The sequence below is a fragment of the Elephas maximus genome, chromosome 10, assembly GCF_024166365.1.
Source record: "Elephas maximus indicus isolate mEleMax1 chromosome 10, mEleMax1 primary haplotype, whole genome shotgun sequence".
NCBI classification, from domain to species: domain Eukaryota; kingdom Metazoa; phylum Chordata; class Mammalia; order Proboscidea; family Elephantidae; genus Elephas; species Elephas maximus.
The window spans coordinates 91,053,946-91,067,158 of record NC_064828.1 but is presented as its reverse complement, the minus strand read 5'-3'; the positions used below and the strand labels follow the sequence as shown (position 1 = coordinate 91,067,158).

At 45.1% G+C, this 13,213-nt stretch overlaps 1 protein-coding gene across 1 annotated transcript in view; it reads right to left on the bottom strand.

Annotated features, from left to right (window-relative positions):
* Nucleotides 1-13,213, bottom strand: part of NRXN3 (neurexin 3) — a 1,867,393-nt gene that overhangs the window by 1,795,308 nt on the left and 58,872 nt on the right.

Below are 13,213 nucleotides of genomic sequence, written 5' to 3'. Positions count from 1 at the left end.
GTTCCTGTATATGGAAAGCTTTGAGAAAATTTCTTATCTGAGCTTCCATTTCCTCATTTGTGGTCAGTTAATACTAGGTTCTTTCCTTTCTTATTTCTGAAATGGAAAGAGATGGGAAAAGGGGTTGCTAAATATGTGCCTGTATATTGGTGGGTATGTATATACATGTGGAGTAAGGGTAATATACAAAAACATAAATTCTAAAAAATTATGGAAACTTCAGAATGAGCAACTCAGTTGAATGGTTGAGTACATTACATGTATTTTATAATGGTTGGAGACATGCTGGCAGCCGACGTGCACAGTTCTTTGCTCAGATGAGGGCAATGACTGCGATTTGCAAGAGCTGTGCAAGTTGCTGCTTATTAACTGGCATATTTGATAATTCTCCATGGTCTTTATGGGAAAATTGCTGTCCACTATTTTTATGATGACCACATCAGCAAAGCTAGTTATTACCCTAGCTTTGAAGAAGATAACGCTGTTCCTTAACCAGGAATAAACACCTATTCCCAATGAATAAACAATCCTGATCAACAAGAGGCAGATTAAACCCATCCTAAGGAAAGCCCCCACCAACCGTCTCTCAGCTTGCATGTTGCTATGATGCTTGAAGCTATGCCACTGGTATTTCAAATACTAGCAGGATCAGCATGGTGGGCAGGTTTCAGTGGAGCTTCCAGGCTAAGACAGACTAGGAAGAAAGGCCTAGAGATCTACTTCTAAAAATTAGGCAGTGAAAACCCTGTGAATCACAACAGAGTATTGTCTGATATAGTGCTGGAAGATGAGTCCCCAAGGTTGGAAGACACGCATCAATGGGCTGAAACATATCAATGATCATGAAGATATTGCAGGACTGGCAACATTTCATTTTATTGTACATGAAGTTGCCATGAGTTGGAGCCAAGTTGACAGCAACTAACAAAAATAACAACAAAGACAGTCTCGGCTTCTGTAAGAGGTTTTATCCAAGCAGTGTTTAGCAAAGTGTGGCATGGATACCCCCAGTGGTTTAGGGGATGCTTAGCTGAAACAACACAGTGGTGTGCTCGTCCTAACTCCTGGCTTAGGAGAATCAATTGTTACCATTTCAGAAGTTTTTGAGTTGTTGACATCACTTTGGTAGCACAAAATCAACTGTGCTAGGAGTATTTATACCACAGAAATCGGCAAACACAAGTTAGACTCTTTGAAAAGGTGAGATTTAAGGAAAGACTTGGAAGGCATTAGCTATGTAAATATCGGAGAGGAGTGAGGTAGTAGCTGGTGCAAAAGCCCTGAGGCTGGAGCCAGCCTGGTGTGTTTGCGGAACTTAGGGAAGTCAGTGCCATTGAAGTGAAGTGAGTATAAGACCTGAAACCAAAGGTAGGTAACAGGAGGTTAGGTCATGAGCCTTGGCACAATCTCTGGAATGTGATCATTGAATAAGGTGAAGTACACCAACTAATTCAAAAGTCAAACCCCTTGAGCAGAGGGGCCCTTTCAGGCCTCAACAACTTTCATTTCTACATATTTCCTTAAATCAAATTGCTAAAAGGGCACATTTTTAGAGAATGTGCTCAGGGGAAAGCTGCTCCCCCTGCCCCTTTTCCTCAGTCGTACATTTGATTAGGGGTGGGGAGAAGAGGTGTGCAGAAAAAGGGGTAAGCAAAGCAAGCACAAGCAAAGAGAACAAGAGGTTTTCCAGGCCTGAGAATGTAAAAATTACAAGGTAGGTAATGGAGCCCATGCATGGTGTGTCAGCCTAAGAGGCTTGGGAAAGTGTTTTCTCAGTGGTGATGCGCTGGCTCCTTCCCCTCCTGGGAAGAGCTTTCCCCTCCACTCCCAACCCTGCCAGCTTAGTCCAAGGAGTCCACTAGCCAGTGAGACTCTCAGTGGACGGGAAGGACATTCAGGTGAAGGTCCTAGTGTCATGGATGAGCAGGGACATGGGATAACATCTACGTTTTGTCACAGAGACTGATTTCTGACAGCATCTAAATGGACAGACCCAAATCTGTCAGGCTTGTCTAGACCATCAACTCACCTCTGGGCCTCTGAGAGTCCCTTATTTGTATGAATTAAATGGTATACTCAATTCAATTCTGTTTTCTGAGCTCTGATTCCTGCCAGCCGGTGCTGGATCAAAGCAAAATGAGATACTGTTCTTGCCCTCAAGGGGCTCACAAATTAGTGGGGGGATGAGTATAGTTTAGAGATAGCAGAATACAGCGGTTAAGAGCCCAGGCTCTGGGACCAGACTGGAGGTCCTCTCAGGGTGGGGACCACTTCCCCACTGTGCCTACCACAGTGCTTTGGCCTGGAGCAGGTGCTCAGTAAAACTTTGTAGAAAATGAACAGTAAAAACAGGAGCTGAAGAGCATCTCTGTGCATCCTTTGACTTCAGATTCGTGGGCAGCCCCATGCCAGCCTGCTTTACACAACAGCAATCCTGAGTCCCCACACTTCTCTGGATGCCAACCTCAGATGACCCCAAAGGGCAAAGCAGCATATGTCCCACGATCTGGGGCAAACCATGAATCAAGAAGAACCATGCTGTGCCAGGCGCACACCCTTATGAGAGAGGATCACGGGAACGTACCCAGCCTGCTTTGGGGGTAGCCACTCTCTCCTGCCTGGCTGTGGTCTTCCCTTCAGACTCCCAGTCCTTCCCCTCTAGCCAAGATCAGCATTGAGCAGACCAACTTTTCCCCTGCCCTGTATCATGGGAGAGCGAAAAGCCTCAGTGAGGAAAACCAAACTTTCTTTCCCACAGGCCCAGGCAGAACCTGGTAACATCAGAATTGGGTTTATCTAGACTTAACAGCCTATAGTCTACCCATATTCTCTCCTAAAGCCCTTCCATTTTTTTTCTACCCCTGGTAAATTGCCAAAATGGCCAATAGCTGGAGACTACCTTACATTAAACATCCTAGACCTAGACCCAGCTGGTCTGGCATTTATCCTTTACCTCTGTGTAGCCCTCTGGGTGGAAGGGTCCCTTGGTTATGCAAATGGTTGATGCACTCAGGGGTGTGAGTCCACCCAGAAGCTCCTTGGAAGAAAGACCTGGGGATCTACTTTCAGAAAATCAGCCACTGAAAACTCTGTGGAATACAGTTCTACTCTGACACACATGGACTCACCATGAGTCGAATTTGACTTAAGAGCAACTGGTATTGGTAGCCCTCCAGGTGGGCCGTCAAGGCTCAGAAAAAAGGAAAATGGTAGCTAGTGATTCCTTCCCACCCACTCAGCCAATTCCCACCCTCCCTGAACCATGTAGTTTGCCCCAGAACCTGGACGGAGAGCCCAGGCAAGTAGTGCAGAAACTCAGAAATGCTTATCTGTTGAGTGGGAATCAAGCGACAGAGTGAAAGTGAATGACATTATCTAATTGCCAGCTAATTTACATAATTTTCGAACGGCACACTTTTTATGTGGGCTAACATCTTTGCAAATGTCTCATAATCCGACTGCTTAGGAGGCAGGGAGGCCTCACACAACTCTGACATGTGGGCTCTTTGCCACAGGGATGGCTCTGAAGATCTGGCTGCCATTTGCCCTCCCCACTCTCTTCCTCCCAGCTCTTTGCTCTTCTATTCAATTGCCAAGGAGTTTTAGCTGGGCCTCAGAGAGCCTCAAGAGAAGGTCATGACCATGTGTAGAGCCAGGATCCACATGGTAAGGTATGATACTGACTGTCCTCATGCCTAGCCCTTGATGGGATGCCATAATCCTTGGGCTGGCTTGCCAGTTTTCCCTCTAGAACCTTCTCATTAACTCCCTCTTATGCCTCTTACCTAGACTGGAAAATCTCTATAATGGCTATTTGTTGGTTCTGCCTGCTCCACTTTCACCTCACCCCACCCTGCTTTGCAGGTAAAAGTACTCTGATTTTCACCACCAATCTCAGTCCATATCATGTAAGTTGGGTTCATCACAAACCCGGACACATGGCTATGTCTAGTCAATTAGGGTATTCCAATCTCCTAGCCACAGTGATTAGCTTAAGGGTGGGCCTGTCACCCAAACTGGATCAAATTAGAGTTCACCCTAGGACTTTTTCCTGGAATTATTGGTAAAAGAACCCTCTCTTTTCACCACAGCTGTTACAATGTTGGGAGAAAAGTCCAGAGTTGATCAAAGACACCATTATTACATTTGGGGATGATCTTGTCTAAGAATAAGGACAACAAAGAAGAAAACAGCCAGGAAATGGATACAGGAAGATTTCTAGTGATGCTGTTTTAGTACCTATATTGAGCCAGGCCTGAATCCCAGTGAATCTTGGACTTTCATTACATAAACCAAAACCTTTTTTTTTTTTTACTTGAGCGAGTTTGAGTTTGGTTGCAACCAAGAGCCCTGCCTAATACATTTCTATATTAGACCTTGAGAAGGCCTCTGTCACTAGCATATCAACAGAAACTTCCATCTTATGTGGTCATCGATCCCCAGCAGAGCTCTCTGTGACCTGAGAAAAGTACCCTGATAACCACCCCCCCCCCCGCCACTTGTCCATGTACTTGAGCAAAAGTATCAGATGTGGGCATTCTTCTTCTCTCCCTATATGCTTTGGAGGTGGAAAGAGGCTCGTTCTTGTACAACAGTCTCAAAAATTCACCACTTCAACTAAGCCATGCCCCTCCTGACACTACACTATTAGGATAGCCTCATACACTCAGTCCTCTCTTCCTTAACGCAACTAGCAAAGGCTCTACTGCAGTCGGTGAAAGAGGTAAACGCGTGAATTCTCGCCGAGATACAAGAGTAGCTCAGGGTAGTAATGAAGAGCATGGACTTTGGAGTCAGACAGGCATGGATTTAAACCCAGACTTTATCAATATTATTTAACCTTGGGTAACTCTCTGAGCCTTTGTTCATCAAAGAAAAAAAAAATTATACCTATTTCAAAAGATAAGTTTGAGTTGGACTGTGACCAAGAGTTCTGACTAATATACTCCCAATATTGGAACTTCAGAAGCCCCCTGTCTTTGGCACATCACAGAAGCTTCCATGTCATAGAGCCACCCATGCCTGGAGGAGCTCTCTAACCTGGGACAAGTGCCTTGTCCACCCTTGCCACCAGTGTTCCACACACCACCTGCCCATGAACTTTAAAGGTTATTAAACGTATAGAGGTACAACTACTTCTGAAAAGTGTGTGGCATTATCTGCTAACACCCAACATACAGACCCCATGACTCCACAATTCCTTTCCTGGATATGTACCAACAAAAATGCTTACATGTGTCCAACCAAAGACATGTGCAAGAATGTTCATAACAACACTATTGTTCATAGCCAAAAACTAGAAAATAACCAAATGTTCATCGACAGTAAAATGGATAAATTGTGGTTGTTCATGTAAAATACAGCATTGAGAATAAATGTTCTACACCTCCAGACAGCAACATGGCTGAATCTCACAAAGACGGCATTGAGCAAAATCAGACACAGAAGAGCACAAACTGTATGTGCCCCATTTACATAAAGTACAAAAAGAGGCAAAATTAGTCTATACTCTTAAATATTCGGAGAGTGGTTACTAGTTCCACCTTTGGGGAAACTAGTGACAAGAAGGAGGAAAAGAAAATTTTTGCAGTCTATTTCTTAATCAGGGTGCTATTGCACAGATGTTCTCTGTTTGTGAAAATGCACTCACCTGTACACTTATGACATAAATGCTTCTCTATATGTATGTTCTACTTCAATAAAAAGAACTTAATACAGTTCCTGACACGTAATACATGCTAAACTATTATTTTCATTACGTTATCTGACTCTGTGCTGGTGACCAGGAAAGGCTTCTCAGGGGAGGACGCTGTAGATTAAATGGTATCCTGCAAAATACGTATTGGAATCCTAACCCCCGCACCTGTGAATATAATCCTATAAACAGGGTTTTCTTGTTGTTAATTAGATCATACCCAAATAGGGTGAGCTCTAAATCTAATTGCCTCTGAGTTATAAAAAGAGTAGATTGGACACAGAGATACACACATACACACACAGAGAAAGACACATGACACCTAAGGATCATCTACAAGCAAAGAAATGCCAAGGATCGCCGGCAGACACCAGAACTAAGAGAGAGGCTGATAGAAGGAATCAACATGGCTGAGATCTTGATTTAGATTTTCAGCCTCCAGAACTGTGAGAAAATAAACATTTGTTGTTTAAATCTACCCACTTGTGGTATTTCTGTTTGAGCAGCACTAGGTAACTAAGACAAAGAGGAACTTGCATAAAAACTGAAAAGATGAGTAGGACATAGGCAACCGGGGAGAAGTCTAGTATAAGAGAAAGGCCATGAGACTAGGAGCCAGAACCAGACTTTGTCTTTCCACATACTATTAGCCAAGTGACCTGTGGAAATCCCTGTGACCTATCTAATTTCTTTGGTAAATTGGGGGGAACAATGAATACACCTTCCAGGACTGTAAAGATCAGAGGAGGTAAAAGATCACAAAATGTAAGGTACTAATAATAATAATACCTCTTACCATGCCTTGACAATTCTCAAAGGTTCACACTAAAAGCAGCTCATGGCATTAGTCTCTCCCCCACCTACCGCCTCTACTCCATCCTTAAGGGACCCCTGAGTTGTCTAGTAGGCAAAAATCAACAACAACAAGCTCTTCCCTGCAGACCACAGAACTCGGGCCTTGCAAGGTGCTGCCAGGTTCCCTGGCTTCCCAGGTACAGCCAGGCATCCAAGAAGCAGTGGTCACTCCCCATCCAGCAAGCATCCAGCCTATTCCCTTTTCCTGGCCAGCGGGCCTCCCCAGCCTGGAGTTCCCATCCATGGGTTGGGAAGCCATCTGGCTGCTGGGAGAGTTAATAATTTATAATGAAGATAATCACCCTTCAAGATCCTTGCCTCTTGGGACCATTAAAATAGATTCAATTGAGAGCCAACGAGTTCTTTCCATGAGGGGACAGGGAAAAGGGGAGGGGGAGAGGTAGGGGAAAGAGAGGAGATGGGGAGGAGTAAAGGAGGGGGGAAATGAACTGGGGGCTTAGCTGATCTTTTTCCCCCAAAAGGGGGTAGGGAGAGAGGGAAATTATTCAGCCCATGAAGACAATCTTAACCAGCTTTCACAGCACCAGCCCAGCAAGAGCGCAATTTACGGGTCTTTTCTCCTAGCCAACTCTCGCTACACAAAGAGGAAAAAAAATCAAACCCATTCAAGAGAGGGGGAGAGGGAAGCAGACAAGAGAAAATAAGCCTGCCCAGCAATCTTTTCTGGGGCTGCTGGGATGGCTCCCTATGTTTTCTTTCCAGGACACAGTAAGGCCCCCACTGTGTAATTATTCCCATTACTTGACAAATTCCCCGTTAACAAAGCAAGTAGTGCCAGAGTTGGTGGGGGGAGAGCAGAAGGGACTAGCAGACGAAGATCAGAGAGATCCCTGCTTCACCAAGAGGTGAATGCGAGGCTAGGACAGCCCCATGCATAGGGTGTCCCCTGAGGTGTGCGTACAGACCCCGCTACCTACAATGCCATGAGATGGCTAACAGTGGGGCATGGTGAAGGCAGGGAGCAGGGGTAGAGGGTGCCCCTAGGAAGGGTTCAGAAGGGGGTGAGATCTGAGCCTAGGGTCAAGGGCAGGCTAAGGAGCAGCCTCTGAGGAGGAGAAGATGCTGATCAGTGTGTTCAATACCACGGCCACTGGCAATTTTGTCCTCCATGATTTTGGAAAGTCACCAGAAAGGCTGTTTCAGGGTTCTTGCCGCACACGCACCTTACAACAGCAGCAGCAGCAGCAGCAGCAGCAGCAATAAAACAAGCATTCATTTCACACTCTGTGAAAAGCACTGTTCCAAGGTGTTACACTTGAAGTCATTTAATCCTTACAAAAACTCTACAAGGTAGGAACTATTATTATTCCCATTTTACAGATGATAAACTGAGGCTCCAAGAGATTAGATAATTTTCTCAAGACCATTTAGCCACTAAAGGGCAGAACTGGGTCTGGATCTAGAGTCTGGGCCATGTCCCACCCCATCTGCCACTGCTCTCATCCACCTTCAGGCTCCCTGGGGTTCCCTGTCTCTTTGGCAGGATTCAGGCTTGCCCCAGCAGCCCAAGCCCTCATAGAAGAGAGCTTGGGCTGAGCTCTGATCAATCCAACACCATCAATGTTTCTCTTTCTCCTGGACTATATAACAGCCTTCTCACTGGTCTCTCTGCTTCCGCCCTTGACCCGTTATGGACTATTTTCGACACAGCAGCCAGAGTGACCTGGTAAAAGGGAAGCCATCACTTCCTTACTCAAAACACTCCAGTGATTTCTCAACATACTCAAAATGGAATCCAAAGTCCTCCCTGTGGTTTACGAGGTCCTATGTGGCCTGGCCTCTAGTCTCCTCTCTAGCTTCGTTGCTATACTCTCCCCCTTGCTCCTTATCCCAACCTGGTTGTGTTCAGAGCCCACTAAGTGTGCGCCAATCTCAGAGCCTTTGCACTTGTTGTCCCCCTGCCTAGAATGACCCTTTCCCGCCCTTCTCATGGTCCATTCCCTCTCCTCCTCCAGGTGTCCACTCCAGCGCCTAGTCTCTCTAAAGTAGCTTTGGGACGCCAGGGAGCACTCCCCAACTTTCTCTATTTTCTATAGCTTTCTGGGGAATTTTATGCCTCCACATCTCCCCATCCTATCTGTTGCCTAGGAACTGAGGACAGTACAGGCAGGTACTTTCACCCAACGACCAGGCCTCAGCTCTGACCTTTTCTCAGGAAGTCACTACCTGAGAGAATTAGCCAGAAGAAAGAAATCTAAATGAGAAAATCACCTTTGGCCAGACGAACCCAGCATACCTGTTAGTGCTAAGAAGACTGGGCAGAGCACAATGACCTACCTGACATAACACCCCGCAGATGACCACTGACCATTTCCTCCATTACCAACCCCTATAGGATATAAATTGTTATCAATCCTCATACTCTGTCTTGCAGAGAGGCACGAATGTCTGAGGCAGAAAAGGGAGAAAAAGAAGAAAGGAAGATGGTGACGAGGAGAAGACAAAGCTAGGGGACCTCCTCTTAAGAATCCCTCCAGCCCAGGGCAACTATTAGCACCTTGGAGAGCTTTTAAGAATGGTGGCTGTGACATCTGGCACAGAGCCAGTCATGGATAAATGTTTACTGGCTGCACTGAGGTGAGGAAGCAGATAAAAGTCCAAGGGACTCAAGGGAGAGACTTCTGGGTCAACGGGCGGCCCATCTGGTTTAGAATTCCACCCCTGACTGTACAAGAGGGCACACTGTCCATCCTAAAGATGAAGACTATCAGAGCTGGAAAGGATGGTGAGAATCACCTGACTCAAACCTCTCATTCTCCAGATGAAAAGGTAGGGTTCCCAGTGGTCAAGCAAGATCACACAATTGGGCAGTGGTAGAAGTGGCACTAGAGTCCAGGTGTCAGGACTCCTTAGCCAGGGCTATTTCCATTAGAACAATGGCTTTAAAAAAAAAGAGTGCACCAAACCCCCAAATATAAGACAGTTAAAAAGCAGAGCTGCCAACTCTTCAGACAGGGATTGGACTGGACAAATGGAACAGACAATGATGCTGGTGAAGAATGAGCTTCTTGGATCAAGTAGACACATGAGACTATGTTGGCGTCTCCTACCTGGAGGGGAGATGAGAGGGCAGAGGGGGTCAGAAGCTGGCAGAATGGACACAAAAAGAGAGAGTGAAGGGAAGGAGCGGGCTGTCTCATTATGGGGAGAGCAATTAGGAGTATATAGCAAGGTATACATAAATTTTTGTATGAGAGACTGACTTGGTTTGTAAACTTTTACTTAAAGCACAATAAAAATTATTTTTTAAAAAAAGCAGACCTGCTCTATACAAGTGAGAAGTGGAATCTTGCCTCTAAGACACCCACTTGACTGGCACGACAGTCTTAGAGAATTTATAGCATAAAACTCTAGTGCCCCAAATAACATCATTACAAACTACACCATACCAATCTCAACATCAAAAGGGCTGCCCCTAAAATCTTGTACTTGCCCTTCAAAAAGCCACAAAGGAGCTGTCACTTATACAAACTGTTTTTGAGCACATTTGCCTTTTTATTCATACTAACTTGAGACCAAGTTTTATAATCTTTGCATCCGTCACCGGTCCTAACATCAATGACTCTTCAGTAAATACCCAAACACAGGCACCTTGCTTAAGTCTCCCACCCTCTATGCAAAGTGGGGCTACCCATTACTTGTCCTAAACTTCTCTCTAACCAATTTCAAGGGGTGTCCCTGCCCCCAGGTTCTGGTATTCTGGAATTTGGTTAAGAGCTAGACACTGGAGTCTATCACTTAGATGCTATGTAACCTTTGGTAATTACTTAATCTCTTTGAACCTTAGTGTTCTCAGCTGTAGAAGGGGACAGGGAGAGATAATACTATGCCTACATCAAAGGAGTGTAAGGATTAAATTGGGGGAAAAAAATGCATGTAAAGCTCCTAGCACAGAGGCTGACCCATAGCATTCAATAAATATTAGCCATTATTATCATCATTTAAGGAGCCCTGGTAGCTCTGTGGTTAAGAGCTCAGCTGCTAACTGAAAGGTCCATGGTCTGAACCCACCAGCCACTCCATGGGAGAAAGATGTGGCCATCTGCTCCCATAAAGATTACAGCCTTGGAAACCCTATGGGGACGTTCTATAGGGTCACTATGAGTTGGAAGTGGCTTGACGGCAATGGGTTTTTTCGTTATCATCATTTCTAATTCTCTGTTCACCTTATTCTTATCATCTATGTTTTTAGAGATCTCTCTTCTAACATTGTATGGCAGTTTGATTATATTAATGGCCCAAATTCTTCACCCACCCCCCCATCACCGTATCCTTTGCCATTTGAATTACCATGTCCTCCCACTCTGAGTGGGGTGTCCTAACCCAATCCTTGATTCCAAGCTCAGACATGTGACCTGCTTTGGCTAAATGGGATGTTAGTAAAAATGACACAAGCAGAAGCTTGGAAAGTATTTGCACGTCTTCTGCTTGCTCACTCTTGCTTTTTGAGAACATGCCCAAGCTAGCCTCGTGGAGGACAAGACACAAAGACTAGAAATGAGTTCTCTTGGCCAAAACCATCCTATATCAATAATAGCAAGACAACTTCAAGACACAAGAACCCAACCAAGAGGTGCAGAGCTACCTACTTGAGTTTCAACTGACCACAGGCACATGAGTAAGCCCAACCAAAATCAGCCAGGCCCAGCCCAGATCAACTGAGCCCAAATCTGATCAGCTAAACCCATAAACTCATGAGTAAAAGAAATGTATATTTTTGTTTCCCATTGAGGCTTTATGGGAAACATAAATACATCACCCTTAACCTTTATGTTTCTACATCAAAGAGGCTGAATCTTCCTAGGCTATTCACAGTTAGAAAATACCTTCCCATCCTCACCTTTTATGCCTCTTTGATTGCTATAGTCCAGGGCACATACAGGACCCCTGGCGGTGCAACAGCTCAACAGGTAAGCACTAAGCTGCTAACTGAAAGGTTGGCGGTTGGAACCCACCCAGGAGTAAGGTCTGGTGGTCTGCTCCTGTAAAAATTACAGCCTAGAAAACCCTATGGGGCAGTTCTGCTTTGTCACATGGGGTTACTATGAGTCGAAGTCGACTCAACAGCACCTAACAACAATAACAGTCCCCCACCCCTGCAGGATAGTGCTTAGGCTAAGCTCCCATCAGTTCAAATTCACAAATGCTTCTCTCTCAACTAAGCTATAGTAAAAAAAAAAAAAAAAAAAGCCTCTTAATTAGTCTAATTCTACTCTTGCCCCCATAATGCATTCTCTACACATCAGTCCTAGTAAGGCTTTTTGTCAGATCATGTCAAAGGCTTACCATAGTATTCGGACTAAAATCCAGAGACCTCACCACACCCTGTGAGTTCCTACATAACCTGGAACCTGACAAGCTCTCACTTCACCTTTACGGCTCTTCCTCCACTACCCCCCACACTCACAGCACCACAGCCACACTGGATCTCTCTACTGTTTCTGGAACTCAACAACCACACTCCTGTCTCAGGGTCTATGTACTTTTGTTCCTTCTGCCTAGAACACTTTTCCCCCCAGGCCTTCATATGGCTCACCCCTTCATTCCACTTCCTCAGAGAGACCCTTCCCTGGTCACTCTACATAAAATTAAAAAAATAAAAAAAAGGCCCCTCTTTATTCTTCTCTATCCCCTCACTCTGCTTCATTTTTCCTCAAGGCCCTTAGCACTATCAAACATCAGTTTATGCAACTATTTGTATATTGTTCCTGGGTGACCCTGGGTAGTGCAAACAGTTAAGTAAGCACTTCACTATTAGCCAAAAGGTCGGCAGTCTGAGCCCAACCAGAGCCACCTCAGAAGACAGGCCTGGCGATCTGCTTCCAAAAGGACATAGCCTTGAAAACCCTATGGAGCAGCTCTACTCTGCACACATGTGGTCACCATGAGTCAGTGTTGACTCAACGGCAACTAACAATGACAACGACCCCCCCTAGAATGTAAGCTCCATGAAGACAGGAATGTCATCAAATAGATATTTATCGAATGCCTACTGTGGCAGATTAGAGATGGCCACAAAGTCTTTATTATTCCTCCTATTGAGAGGTCAAGACTAATTCCCCTCTGCTTGAATTTCAGCTGACCTTTAACAACTTGCTTGAAAGATACTGTGGCAGAAGTGACACATGTGACATCCAAAGCTAAGTCATAATAAACCTTTTTATTTCTACCTGGGCCTCTTGGAACACTCACTTTTGTGAAGTTCAAGTAGCCCTGTGGGGACTCTCACGTGGAAAGGAACTGAGGCCCCCAGCCAGCAGCCCGAGGTAAACTTATAGCCAACAGCCAGCATCAACTTGCTTTCCAGATGAGTGAACCACCAGTGGATCCTCTAGCCCCAACCAAGCCAGTGAAGACACATGGAACAAGGACAGTCTGTCACCAATGAGTCCTGCCCAAATTGTGAATTTATATGTAAATTAAATGCGGTTGTTTTAAGTTTCAGGGTAACTTGTTATACAATAGAAAATCAAGAGATACATCAGTGAACAAAAGACATAAAAGTCTCTGTCCCCATGTCTGTTTTACCCTCAAGTGCCTCTCCTGGCCTGATTGGTTTTGGATTAAGGCAGGGGTCTCCTTCATAACACCTGGGCATAGCATTCACACTGCCAAAAGCCTGGATTCCCATCAGGTTTCTCA